Source organism: Arachis hypogaea, chromosome 15 (genome assembly GCF_003086295.3).
Source record: "Arachis hypogaea cultivar Tifrunner chromosome 15, arahy.Tifrunner.gnm2.J5K5, whole genome shotgun sequence".
In the NCBI taxonomy this organism is placed as follows: Eukaryota; Viridiplantae; Streptophyta; class Magnoliopsida; order Fabales; family Fabaceae; genus Arachis; species Arachis hypogaea.
Window position 1 is genome coordinate 80095628 of NC_092050.1, and position 15182 is coordinate 80110809.

A 15182-nucleotide genomic window follows, 5' to 3' on the forward strand; every position below is an offset into this window, starting at 1 on the left:
GTTCTTAACTGAATTCTTGCAGATCTGTGATACTGTTAAGACTAATGAAGTAGATCCTGAAGTCTACAGGCTCATGCTTTTCCCATTTGCTGTAAGAGACAGAGCTAGAATATGGTTGGACTCTCAACCTAAAGATAGCCTGAACTCTTGGGATAAGTGGTCACGGCTTTCTTAGCCAAGTTCTTTCCTCCTCAAAAGCTGAGCAAGCTTAGAGTGGATGTTCAAACCTTCAAACAAAAAGATGGTGAATCCCTCTATGAAGCTTGGGAAAGATACAAACAATTGACCAAAAAGTGTCCTTCTGACATGCTTTCAGAATGGACCATCCTGGATATATTCTATGATGGCTTATCTGAGCTATCAAAGATGTCATTGGATACTTTTGCAGGTGGATCCATTCACCTAAAGAAAACGCCTGCAGAAGCTCAAGAACTCATTGACATGGTTGCAAATAACCAGTTCATGTACACTTCTGAAAGGAATCCTGTGAATAATGGAACGCCTATGAAGAAGGGAGTTCTTAAAGTTGATACTCTGAATGCCATATTGGCTCAGAATAAAATATTGACTCAGTAAGTCAATATGATTTCTCAGAGTCTGAATGGAGTGCAAGCTGCATCCAACAGTACTCAAGAGGCTTCTTATGAAGAAGAAGCTTATGATCCTGAGAACCTTGCAATAGCAGAGGTGAATTACTTAGGTGAACCTTATGGAAACACCTATAACTCATCATGGAGAAATCATCCAAATTTCTCATGAAAGGATCAAAAGCCTCAACAAGGCTTTAATAATGGTGGAAGAAACAGGTTTAGCAATAGCAAGCCTTTTCCATCATCCACTCAGCAACAGACAGAGAATTCTAAGCAGAATCCATCTAGCTTAGCAAACTTAGTCTCTGATCTATCTAAGGCCACTGTAAGTTTCACGAATGAAACAAGGTCTTCCATTAGAAATTTGGAAGCACAAGTGGGCCAGCTGAGTAAAAGGATCACTGAAATCCCTCCTAGTACTCTCCCAAGCAATACAGAAGAGAATCCAAAAGGAGAGTGCAAGGTCATTAACATAAGCACCATGGCCGAACCTGTAAGGGAAGGAGAGGACGTGAATCCCAAGGAGGAAGACCTCCTGGGACATCCAGCGGTCAATAAGGAGCTTCCCTCTGAGGAACCAAAGGACTCTGAGGCTCATCTAGAGACCATAGAGATTCCATTGAACCTCCTTATGCCATTCATGAGCTCTGATGAGTATTCCTCTTCTGAAGAGAATGAGGATGTTACTAAAGAGCAAACTGCCAAATTTCTTGGTGCAATCATGAAGCGGAATGCAAAATTATTTGGTATTGAAACTTGGGAAGATGAACCTCCCTTGTTCATCAATGAACTAAGTGATCTGGATCAACTGACATTGCCTCAGAAGAGACAGGATCCTGGAAAGTTCATAATACCTTGTACCATAGGCACCATGATCTTTAAGGCTCTGTCTGACCTTGGTTCAGGAATAAACCTCATGCCCCTCTCTGTAATAGAGAAACTGGGAATCTATGGGGTGCAAGCTGCTAGAATCTCATTAGGGATGGCAGATAATTCAAGAAAACAGGCTTATGGACAAGTAGAGGACGTGTTAGTAAAGGTTGAAGGCCTTTACATCCCTGCTGATTTCATAGTCTTGGATACTGGAAAGGAAGAGGATGAATCCATCATCCTAGGAAGACCTTTCCTAGCCACAGCAAGAGCTGTGATTGATGTGGACAGAGGAGAATTGATCCTTCAAATAAATGAGGACAACCTTGTGTTTACAACTCAAGGATCTCTCTCTGCATCCATGGAGAGGAAGCATAAAAAGCTTCTCTCATAGTAGAGTCAAACAAAGCCCCCACAGTCAAACTCTAAGTTTGGTGTTGGGAGGCCACAACCAAACTCTAAGTTTGGTGTTGAAATCCCATATCCAAACTCTAAGTTTGGTGTTGGAGAGTCTCAACAATGCTCTGAACATCTGTGAGGCTCCATGAGAGCCCACTGTCAAGCTATTGACATTAAAGAAGTGCTTATTGGGAGGCAATCCAATGTTTATTTATCTAACTATATTTTTGTTTCTCATGTTTTCTTAGGTTCATGATCATGTGGAGTAACAAAATAAATATAAAAATTGGAAACGGAATCAAAAACAGCTGAAGTAAAATCACACCCTGGAGGAAGCACCTGCCTGGCGTTCAACGCCAGAACAGAGCATGGTTCTGGCGCTGAACGCCCAAAATGGGCAGCATCCTGGCGCTGAACGCCCAGAACAAGCATGGTTCTGGCGTTCAACGCCAGAAATGGCAACAAATGGGCGTTGAATGCCCAAAATGGGCACCAACCTGGCGCTGAACGCCCAGAGTTGTGTGTAAGGGCATTTTACATGCCTAAATTGGTGCAGGGATGTAAATGCCTTGACACCTCAGGATCTGTGGACCCCACAGGATCACCTCAGGATCTGTGGACCCCACAGGATCACCTCAGGATCTGTGGACCCCACAGGATCACCTCAGGATCTGTGGATCCCACAGGATCCCCACCTACCTCATCATCTCTCTTTCCATTCATGATCATCCCTTCTGTTTTCCATTTACCACTCACATCTATACACCTACCTACCTTCAAAATTCAACATCTCTTTCCCACCCAATCCCACCCATATGGCCGAATACACACATCCCTCCATCTCCTCCATATATTCTTCTTCTTCTATTCTTTCTTCTTTTGCTCGAGGGCGAGCAACATTCTAAGTTTGGTGTGGTAAAAGCATAAGCTTTTTGTTTTTCCATAACCATTGATGGCACCTAAGGCCAGAGAAACCTCTAGAAAGAGGAAAGGGAAGACAAAAGCTTCCATCAAGGGTCTATAGCTCAGTGGTAGAACATTTGACTGCAAATCAAGAGATCCCTGAGATACCTCAGGGGATACATTTTCTTCCACACAATTATTGGAAGCAACTAAGGGTGGAACATCAAAAGCACTCCATCATCCTTCATGAAATAAGAGAAGATCAAAAAGCAATGAGGGAGGAGCAACAAAGACAAGGAAGAGACATAGAAGAGCTCAAGGACATCATTGGTTCCTCAAGAAGGAAACGCCACCATCACTAAGGTGGATTCATTCCTTGCTCTTATTTCTTCTGTTTTTCGTTTTCTATGTTAAGTGCTTATCTATGTTTGTGTCTTCATTACATGATCATTAGTAGTTAGTAACTCTGTCTTAAAGTTATGAATGTCCTATGAATCCATCACCTCTCTTAAATGAAAAATGTTTTAATTCAAAAGAACAAGAAGTACATGAGTTTCGAATTTATCCTTGAACTTAGTTTAATTATATTGATGTGGTGACAATGCTTCTTGTTTTCTGAATGAATGCTTGAACAGTGCATATGTCTTTTGAAGTTGTTGTTTAAGAATGTTAAATATGTTGGCTTTTGAAAGAATGATGACTAAGAGACATGTTATTTGATAATCTGAAAAATCATAAAAATGATTCTTGAAGCAAGAAAAAGCAGCAAAGAACAAAGCTTGCAGAAAAAAAAATGGGCGAAAAAAAAATAGAAAGAAAAAGAAAAAGCAAGCAGAAAAAGCCAAAGCTCTTAAAACCAAGAGGCAAGAGCAAAAAGCCAATACCCCTTAAAATCAAAAGGCAAGGGCAAATAAAAAGGATCCCAAGGCTTTGAGCATCAGTGGATAGGAGGGCCTAAAAGAATAAAATCCTGGTCTAAGCGGCTAAACAAAGCTGTCCCTAACCATGTGCTTGTGGCGTGTAGGTGTCAAGTGAAAACTTGAGACTGAGCGGTTAAAGTCAAGGTCCAAAACAAAAAAAAAAAAAGAGTGTGCTTAAGAACCCTGGACACCTCTAATTGGGGACTTTAGCAAAGCTGAGTCACAATCTGAAAAGGTTCACCCAGTTATGTGTCTGTGGCATTTATGTATCCGGTGGTAATACTGGAAAACAAGGTGCTTAGGGCCACGGCTGAGACTCATAAAGAAGCTGTGTTCAAGAATCATCATACTGAACTAGGAGAATCAATAACACTATCTGAACTCTGAGTTCCTATAGAAGCCAATCATTCTGAACCTCAATGGATAGAGTGAGATGCCAAAATTATTCAAGAGGCAAAAAGCTATAAGTCTCGCTCATCTGATTGGAGCTATGTTTCATTGATAGTTTGGAATTTATAGTATATTCTCTTCTTTTTATCCTATTTGATTTTCAGTTGCTTGGGGACATGCAACAATTTAAGTTTGGTGTTGTGATGAGCTGATAAGTTATACGCTTTTTGGCATTGTTTTTAGTATGTTTTTAGTATAATCTAGTTACTTTTAGGGATGTTTTCATTAGTTTTTATGTTAAATTCACATTTCTGGACTTTACTATGAATTTGTGTGTTTTTCTGTGATTTCAGGTATTTTCTGCCTGAAATTGAGGGACTTGAGCAAAAATCAGATTCAAAGGTTGAAGAAGGACTGCTGATGCTGTTGGATTCTGACCTCCCTGCACTCAAAATGGATTTTCTAGAGCTACAGAACTTGAAATGGCGCACTTCCAATTGCGTTGGAAAGTAGCATCCAGGGCTTTCCAGCAATATATAATAGTCTATACTTTGGCCAAGTTTAGACGACGCAAACTGGCGTTCAACGCCAGCTCTCTGCCCAAATCTGGCGTCCAGCGCCAGAAAAGGATCCAAAACCAGAGTTGAACGCCTAAACTGGCACAAAAATTGGCGTTCAACTCCAAGAAGGACCTCTACACGTGCAACACTCAAGCTCAGCCCAAGCACACACCAAGTGGGCCCTGGAAGTGGATTTATGCATCAATTACTTACTTTTGTAAACCCTAGTAGCTAGTTTATTATAAATAGGACATTTCACTATTGTATTTGATATCTTTGGACGCCTGGTTCTTAGATCAGAGGGGCTGGCCATTCGGCCATGCCTGGACCTTTCACTTATGTATTTTTAACGGTAGAGTTTCTACACTCCATAGATTAAGGTGTGGAGCTCTGCTGTTCCTCAAAGATTAATGCAAAGTACTACTGTTTTCTATTCAATTCATCTTATTTTTCTTCTAAGATATTCATTCGCACTTCAACCTGAATGTGATGAACGTGACAATCATCATCATTCCCTATGAACGCGTGCCTGACAACCACTTCCGTTCTACATTAGAATTGAATGAGTATATCTTAGATCTCTTAATCAGAATCTTCGTGGCATAAGCTAGAATGATGGCAGCATTCAAGAGAATCCGGAAGGTCTAAACCTTGTCTGTGGTATTCCGAGTAGGATTCAATGACTGAATGACTGTGACAAGCTCCAAACTCGCGATTGCCGGGCGTAGTGACAGACGCAAAAGGATAGTAAATCCTATTCCAGCATGATCGAGAACCGACAGATGAATAGCCGTGCCGTGACAGGGTGCGTTGACCATTTTCACTGAGAGGATAAGATGAAGCCATTGACAAGGGTGATGCCTCCAGACGATTAGCTGTGCCGTGACAGGGCATTTGGATCATTTTCCCGAGAGAAGACCGAAAGTAGCCATTGACAATGGTGATGTATCACATAAAGCTAGCCATGGAAAGGAGTAAGACTGATTGGATGAAGATAGCAGGAAAGCAGAGGTTCAGAGGAACGAAAGCATCTATATTCGCTTATCTGAAATTCTCACCAGTGATTTACATAAGTATTTCTATGCCTATTTTATTAATTAATATCGAAAACCCCGTTACTATTTTATATCTTCCTGACTGAGATTTATAAGGTGACCATAGCTTGCTTCATACCAACAATCTCCGTGGGATTCGACCCTTACTCACGTAAGGTATTACTTGGACGACCCAGTGCACTTGCTGGTTAGTTGTGCGAAGTTGTGAACCATGGTATTGGCATCATGTTTTTTTTGGCGCCATTACCAGGGAAAGAAAGAGCGATGAATTTTACATAATTAAAGTGTAATCACAATTTCTGCGCACCAAGTTTTTGGCGCCGTTGCCGGGGATTGTTTGAGTTTGGACAACTGACGGTTCATCTTGTTGCTCAGATTAGGTAATTTTCTTTTTGTTTTCTTTTCAAAAATTTTTCAAAAAAATCTTTCAAAAATTTTCCCTTTGTTTTCGAAAAAAAAAATGTGTTTTCAAAAATGTAATTTTCTTCAGAATTTTTAAAGAATGAATTCTAGTGTTTCATGAAGCATGGCTGGCTGTAAAGCCATGTCTAATACAACTGTAGGGCATGTTAGACGTGTCATGTCTGAGTTACATACTAAAGCTTGGCTGGCTATTAAGCCATGCCTGACCCTTTGATTGGAGCTTTAGAGCATAAGATTCCTGGAATTCATATTAAAAATTTTGAATCCTTATTTTTCTCTTTTCTAAATAATTTTCGAAAAATATAAAATAAAAATCCAAAAAAATTAGAAAATCATAAAAATCAAAAATATTTTTTGTGTTTCTTGTTTGAGTCATGTGTCATGTTATAAGTTTGGTGTCAATTGCATGTGCATCTTGCATTTTTCGAAAAAAAAATCATGCATTCATAGTGTTCTTTATGATCTTCAAGTTGTTCTTGGTAAGTCTTCTTATTTGATCTTTGCATTTGCATGTTTTGTGTCTTTTCTTGTTTCTCATATGCATTCTTGAATTCCTAGTGTCTAAGCATTAAAGAATTCTAAGTTTGGTGTCTTGCATGTTTTCTTTGCATTAAAAATTTTTCAAAAATGTGTTCTTGATGTTCATCATGATCTTCATAGTGTTCTTGGTGTTCATCTTGACATTCATAGCATTCTTGCATGCATTCATTGTTTTGATCCATAACTTTCATGCATTGCATCATTTTTCTTGTTTTTCTCTCTCGTCATAAAAATTCAAAAATAAAAAAAATATCCTTCCCTCTTTCTTCTCATAAATTTCGAAAATTAGATTTGACTTTTTCAAAAATTTTTAAAATCTAGTTGTTTTTATGAGTCAAATCAAATTTTCAATTTAAAAATCTTATCTTTTTCAAAATCAATCTTTTTCATTTTTCTTAGTTATTTTCGAAAATTCTAAAATATTTTTCAAAATATTTTTCTTATTTTATATCAATTTTCGAAAATAACATCACCAATTAATGTTTTGATTCAAAAATTTCAAGTTTGTTACTTGCTTGTTAAGAAAGATTCAAACTTTAAGTTCTAGAATCATATCTTGTGATTTCTTGTGAATCAAGTCATTAATTGTGATTTTAAAAATCGAATCTTTTTCAAAAAAAAAAACTAATTTCTATCATATATTTTCAAAAATATCTCCTTATCTTATCTTTTTCAAAATTTGATTTTAAAATATCCTTTCTAACTTCTTATCTTCTTATCTTTTCAAAATTGATTTTTAAAATTTGTTTCAACTAACTAACTAACTTTTTATTTGTTTCTTATCTTTTTCAAAACTACCTAACTAACTCTCTCTCTCTAATTTTCGAAAATATCTCCTTCTTTTTCAAAAATTCTTTTTAATTAATCAATTATTTTAATTTTTGATTTTAATTTTCGAAAATTACTAACCCTTTTCAAAAACTATTTTCAAAAATCACTAACTCTTTTTTCAAAAATAATTTTCGAAAATTCTCTTCTCTCTCATCTCCTTCTATTTGTTTATTCATCTACTAACATCTCTCCCTCACTCACATAAAAAAAAAGAGGATCTCTATTATTATTATTCTGTGCCCTCTTCTTTGTCATATGAGCAGGAGCAAGGACAAAGAATATTCTTGTTGAAGCAGATCCAGAACCTAAAAGGACTCAGAAGAGGAAACTAAGAGAAGCTGAATTACAACAAACCAGCAAGCACCTGTCAGAAATTATCAAACAAGAAAAGAAGATGGCAGCTGAAAATAATAATAATGCAAGGAGAATGCTTGGTGACTTTACTGCACCTAATTCCAATTTACATGGAAGAAGCATCTCCATTCCTGCCATTGGAGCAAACAACTTTGAGCTAAAACCTCAATTAGTTTCTCTGATGCAGCAGAAGTGCAAGTTTCATGGACTTCCATCTGAAGATCCTTTTCAGTTCTTAACTGAATTCTTGCAGATCTGTGATACTGTTAAGACTAATGAAGTAGATCCTGAAGTCTACAGGCTCATGCTTTTCCCATTTGCTGTAAGAGACAGAGCTAGAATATGGTTGGACTCTCAACCTAAAGATAGCCTGAACTCTTGGGATAAGTTGGTCACGGCTTTCTTAGCCAAGTTCTTTCCTCCTCAAAAGCTGAGCAAGCTTAGAGTGGATGTTCAAACCTTCAAACAAAAAGATGGTGAATCCCTCTATGAAGCTTGGGAAAGATACAAACAATTGACCAAAAAGTGTCCTTCTGACATGCTTTCAGAATGGACCATCCTGGATATATTCTATGATGGTTTATCTGAGCTATCAAAGATGTCATTGGATACTTCAGCAGGTGGATCCATTCACCTAAAGAAAATGCCTGCAGAAGCTCAAGAACTCATTGACAAGGTTGCAAATAACCAGTTCATGTACACTTCTGAAAGGAATCCTGTGAATAATGGAACGCCTATGAAGAAGGGAGTTCTTGAAGTTTATACTCTGAATGCCATATTGGCTCAGAACAAAATATTGACTCAGTAAGTCAATATGATTTCTCAGAGTCTGAATGGAGTGCAAGCTGCATCCAACAGTACTCAAGAGGCTTCTTATGAAGAAGAAGCTTATGATCCTGAGAACCCTGCAATAGCAGAGGTGAATTACTTAGGTGAACCTTATGGAAACACCTATAAATTATCATAGAGAAATCATCCAAATTTCTCATGAAAGGATCAAAAGCCTCAACAAGGCTTTAATAATGGTGGAAGAAACAGGTTTAGCAATAGCAAGCCTTTTCCATCATCCACTCAGCAACAGACAGAGAATTCTGAGCAGAATCCATCTAGCTTAGCAAACTTAGTCTCTGATCTATCTAAGGCCACTGTAAGTTTCATGAATGAAACAAGGTCTTCCATTAGAAATTTGGAAGCACAAGTGGGCCAGCTGAGTAAAAGGATCACTGAAATCCCTCCTAGTACTCTCCCAAGCAATACAGAAGAGAATCCAAAAGGAGAGTGCAAGGTCATTGACATAAGCACCTTGGCCGAACCTGTAAGGGAAGGAAAGGACGTGAATCCCAAGGAGGAAGACCTCCTGGGACGTCCAGTGGTCAATAAGGAGCTTCCCTCTGAGGAACCAAAGGACTCTGAGGCTCATCTAGAGACCATAGAGATTCCATTGAACCTCCTTATGCCATTCATGAGCTCTGATGAGTATTCCTCTTCTGAAGAGAATGAGGATGTTACTGAAGAGCAAACTGCCAAGTTTCTTGGTGCAATCATGAAGTGGAATGCCAAATTATTTGGTATTGAAACTTGGGAAGATGAACCTCCCTTGTTCATCAATGAACTAAGTGATCTGGATCAACTGACATTGCCTCAGAAGAGACAGGATCCTGGAAAGTTCATAATACCTTGTACCATAGGCACCATGATCTTTAAGGCTCTGTCTGACCTTGGTTCAGGAATAAACCTCATGCCCCTCTCTGTAATAGAGAAACTGGGAATCTATAGGGTGCAAGCTGCTGGAATCTCATTAGAGATGGCAGATAATTCAAGAAAATAGGCTTATGGACAAGTAGAGGACGTGTTAGTAAAGGTTGAAGGCCTTTACATCCCTGCTGATTTCATAGTCTTTGATACTGGAAAGGAAGAGGATGAATCCATCATCCTAGGAAGAACTTTCCTAGCCACAGCAAGAGCTGTGATTGATGTGGACAGAGGAGAATTGATCCTTCAAATAAATGAGGACAACCTTGTGTTTACAACTCAAGGATCTCTCTCTGCATCCATGGAGAGGAAGCATAAAAAGCTTCTCTCAAAGCAGAGTCAAACAAAGCCCCCACAGTCAAACTCTAAGTTTGGTGTTGGAGAGTCTCAACAATGCTTTGAACATCTGTGAGGCTCCATGAGAGCCCACTGTCAAGCTATTGACATTAAAGAAGCGCTTATTGGGAGGCAATCCAATGTTTATTTATCTAACTATATTTTTGTTTTTCATGTTTTCTTAGGTTCATGATCATGTGGAGTAACAAAATAAATATAAAAATTGGAAACGAAATCAAAAACAGCAGAAGAAAAATCACACCCTGGAGGAAGCACCTGCCTGGCATTCAACGCCAGAACAGAGCATGGTTCTGGCGCTGAACGCCCAAAATGGGCAGCATCCTGGCACTGAACGCCCAGAACAAGCATGGTTCTGGCGTTCAACGCCAGAAATGGCAACAAATGGGCGTTGAATGCCCAAAATGGGCACCAACCTGGCGCTGAACGCCCAGAGTTGTGTGTAAGGGCATTTTACATGCCTAAATTGGTGCAGGGATGTAAATGCCTTGACACCTCAGGATCTGTGGACCCCATAGGATCACCTCAGGATCTGTGGACCCCACAGGATCCCCACCTACCTCATCATCTCTCTTTCCATTCATGATCATCCCTTCTGTTTTCCATTTACCACTCACATCCATACACCTACCTACCTTCAAAATTCAATATCTCTTTCCCACCCAATCCCACCCATATGGCCGAATACACACATCCCTCCATCTCCTCCATATCTTCTTCTTCTTCTATTCTTTCTTCTTTTGCTCGAGGGCGAGCAACATTCTAAGTTTGGTGTGGTAAAAGCATAAGCTTTTTGTTTTTCCATAACCATTGATGGCACCTAAGGCCAGAGAAACCTCTAGAAAGAGGAAAGGGAAGACAAAAGCTTCTATCAAGGGTCTATAGCTCAGTGGTAGAACATTTGACTGCAAATCAAGAGATCCCTAAGATACCTCAGGGGATACATTTTCTTCCACACAATTATTGGAAGCAACTAAGGGTGGAACATCAAAAGCACTCCATCATCCTTCATGAAATAAGAGAAGATCAAAAAGCAATGAGGGAGGAGAAACAAAGACAAGGAAGAGATATAGAAGAGCTCAAGGACATCATTGGTTCCTCAAGAAGGAAACGCCACCATCACTAAGGTGGATTCATTCCTTGCTCTTATTTCTTCTGTTTTTCGTTTTCTATGTTAAGTGCTTATCTATGTTTGTGTCTTCATTACATGATCATTAGTAGTTAGTAACTCTGTCTTAAAGTTATGAATGTCCTATGAATCCATCACCTCTCTTAAATGAAAAATGTTTTAATTCAAAAGAACAAGAAGTAAATGAGTTTCGAATTTATCCTTGAACTTAGTTTAATTATATTGATGTGGTGACAATGCTTCTTGTTTTCTGAATGAATGCTTGAACAGTGCATATGTCTTTTGAAGTTGTTGTTTAAGAATGTTAAATATGTTGGCTCTTGAAAGAATGATGACTAAGAGACATGTTATTTGATAATCTGAAAAATCATAAAAATGATTCTTGAAGCAAGAAAAAGCAGCAAAGAACAAAGCTTGCAGAAAAAAAAATGGGCGAAAAAAAAATTAGAAAGAAAAAGAAAAAGCAAGCAGAAAAAGCCAAAGCTCTTAAAACCAAGAGGCAAGAGAAAAAAGCCAATGCCCCTTAAAACCAAAAGGCAAGGGCAAATAAAAAGGATCCCAAGGCTTTGAGCATCAGTGGATAGGAGGGCCTAAAGGAATAAAATCCTGGTCTAAGCGGCTAAACCAAGCTGTCCCTAACCATGTGCTTGTGGCGTGTAGGTGTCAAGTGAAGACTTGAGACTGAGCGGTTAAAGTCAAGGTCCAAAACAAAAAAAAAAGTGTGTGCTTAAGAACCCTGGACACCTCTAATTGGGGACTTTAGCAAAGCTGAGTCACAATCTGAAAAGGTTCACCCAGTTATGTGTCTGTGGCATTTATGTATCCGGTGGTAATACTGGAAAACAAGGTGCTTAGGGCAACGGCCAAGACTCATAAAGAAGCTGTGTTCAAGAATCATCATACTGAACTAGGAGAATCAATAACACTATCTGAACTCTGAGTTCCTATAGAAGCCAATCATTCTGAACCTCAATGGATAGAGTGAGATGCCAAAACTATTCAAGAGGCAAAAAGCTATAAGTCCCGCTCATCTGATTGGAGCTATGTTTCATTGATAGTTTGGAATTTATAGTATATTCTCTTCTTTTTATCCTATTTGATTTTCATTTGCTTGGGGACAAGCAACAATTTAAGTTTGGTGTTCTGATGAGCGGATAAGTTATACGCTTTTTGGCATTGTTTTTATTATGTTTTTAGTAGAATCTAGTTACTTTTAGGGATATTTTCATTAGTTTTTATGTTAAATACACATTTCTGGACTTTACTATGAGTTTGTGTGTTTTTCTGTGATTTCAGGTATTTTCTGGCTGAAATTGAGGGACTTGAGCAAAAATCAGATTCAAAGGTTGAAGAAGGACTGCTGATGCTGTTGGATTCTGACCTCCCTGCACTCAAAATGGATTTTCTGGAGCTACAGAACCTGAAATGGCACGCTTCCAATTGCGTTCGAAAGTAGACATCCAGGGCTTTCCAGAAATATATAATAGTCCATACTTTGGCCAAGTTTAGACGATTCAAACTGGCGTTCAACGCCAGCTCTCTGCCCAAATCTGGCGTCCAGCGCCAGAAAAGGATCCAAAACCAGAGTTGAACGCCCAAACTGGCACAAAAACTGGCGTTCAACTCCAAGAAGGACCTCTACACGTGCAACACTCAAGCTCAGCCCAAGCACACACCAAGTGGGCCCCGGAAGTGGATTTATGCATCAATTACTTACTTCTGTAAACCCTAGTAGCTAGTTTATTATAAATAGGACATTTCACTATTGTATTTGACATCTTTGGACGCCTGGTTCTTAGATCAGAGGGGCTGGCCATTCGGCCATGCCTGGACCTTTCACTTATGTATTTTTAACGGTAGAGTTTCTACACTCCATAGATTAAGGTGTGGAGCTCTGCTGTTCCTCAAAGATTAATGCAAAGTACTAATGTTTTCTATTCAATTCATCTTATTTTGCTTCTAAGATATTCATTCGCACTTCAACCTGAATGTGATGAACGTGACAATCATCATCATTCCCTATGAACGCGTGCCTGACAACCACTTCCGTTCTACATTAGAATTGAATGAGTATCTCTTAGATCTCTTAATCGGAATCTTCGTGGCGTAAGCTAGAATGATGACGGCATTCAAGAGAATCCGGAAGGTCTAAACCTTGTCTGTGGTATTCCGAGTAGGATTCAATGACTGAATGACTGTGACAAGCTCCAAACTCGCGATTGCCGGACGTAGTGACAGACGCAAAAGGATAGTAAATCCTATTCCAGCATGATCGAGAACCGACAGATGAATAGTCGTGCCGTGACAGGGTGCGTTGACCATTTTCACTGAGAGGATAAGATGAAGCCATTGACAAGGGTGATGCCTCCACACGATTAGCCGTGCCGTGACAGGGCATTTGGATCATTTTCCCGAGAGAAGACCGAAAGTAGCCATTGACAATGGTGATGTATCACATAAAGCCAGCCATGGAAAGGAGTAAGACTGATTGGATGAAGATAGCAGGAAAGCAGAGGTTCAGAGGAACGAAAGCATCTCTATTCGCTTATCTGAAATTCTCACCAGTGATTTACATAAGTATTTCTATCCCTATTTTATTAATTAATTTCGAAAACCCCATTACTATTTTATATCTTCCTGACTGAGATTTTCAAGGTGACCATAGCTTGCTTCATACCAACAATCTCTGTGGGATTCGACCCTTACTCACGTAAGGTATTACTTGGACGACCCAGTGCACTTGCTGGTTAGTTGTGCGAAGTTGTGAACCATGGTATTGGCATCATGTTTTTTTTGGCGCCATTACCAGGGAAAGAAAGAGCGATGAATTTTACATAATTAAAGTGTAATCACAATTTCTGCGCACCAAGTTTTTGGCGCAATTACCAATCTCTTGCTTTTCCCTCAAGAGAGAACGGAAAAGCTTTCAGCAGAATTGAAGTTTCATCAGTGCCATCACGCCTGACAGTAGAACAGGTTGCCTAGAAATCTCTCAAGTGCTTGATAGGCTCTTGAGCAGGTAGGCCATGAAACTTGGGCATCAAATTTAGTAGTGCGGTCTTTATTTCAAAATCCATAGCTACCGCTAGATGATGCACTTGAAACGGTTGCATTGTAAAATCAGGAGCTCCTTCCTCCTGAATGGTAACTCTTCTAGCTGCCATGTTTTCTGCACGTAAAACAACCGAATCAGTAGAACGGGGGCTGGTTTCTTCCTCAAATTCACTTTCAGATACGCCCTCAGAGCGGGCTAACCTACACTGTTCTCGCCTTATTCGTGAAATTTTCCTTTCAATTTCAGGATCGAATATTAGCAAGCGCAGATCAGGAAGTGAACGTGTCATTTGACGGAAGAAACATGCAGCTCATAGTAGCAAAATTAAATAAAATGCAAATAAATAAATTCTAATTAATAAAATTAGCACTCTATTGCAACTCCCCGGCAACGACGCCAAAAATTGATGGGAAGCAGAAGCTGGTGAATTAAAAATTTATTAAAATGGTTACGTTGCGAGTATAGTTCTTAACTCACCGAAAATCTGCCTATCAATTTAGAAATATGTCACAGAGAGTTTAAATTAAAATTACTGGGAGTTTTAAGTCCCAGGTCGTCTCCCAACGAGTTGCAGAAAAGTGTGTTGTTTTATTAATCAGATGTTCCAAGAAGTTGAGCTAGGTAAATTGGGAATTAAATTGAGGAATTTTAAGTAATATAAATAAAAGCCTTGACTGGGAATTGATTGGTTGGAATCTCTATCATTGATGGTGTGATTGTAAGATTAATTTATAATTAATGGTTGTTCTGTTTGGTTATCCTTTACTAGGTAAAGGAAAGTCAAACAAGTGGGAATGCCAGATCTGTTCACAAGTTGCAACTCACTTAGTTCAAAGGGATTGGCGTTGGTGACAAGATAGCAATCCAACATTTAACCCAATTACAAATTTTCTTTCAATCCTTCCAACTCAAGAGTTCCTTTTAATCAACTCCCCATCAAGTAAGGGAACTACTCACGCATTGTAAATAAAGAATCCATGGCACATGAAAGGAAATTAAAAGAAGACATGATTGTTGATATTGAAATTGAATTATAAAGAAATAATCCTTGCATTAA

The 15182-nt window shown here is 38.9% G+C and overlaps 2 non-coding genes across 2 annotated transcripts; both read right to left on the bottom strand.

The window, feature by feature from the left end:
* Positions 1 to 204: 204 nt before the first annotated feature.
* Positions 205 to 312, bottom strand: LOC112752199 (small nucleolar RNA R71). The gene has a single exon (XR_003176644.1). It is a non-coding gene; the product is annotated as a small nucleolar RNA R71 (small nucleolar RNA).
* A 7959-nt stretch (positions 313 to 8271) lies between these two features.
* LOC112752198 (small nucleolar RNA R71) lies at positions 8272 to 8379 on the bottom strand. Its single transcript, XR_003176643.1, has one exon. It is a non-coding gene; the product is annotated as a small nucleolar RNA R71 (small nucleolar RNA).
* Between the last annotated feature and the right edge of the window lie 6803 nt (positions 8380 to 15182).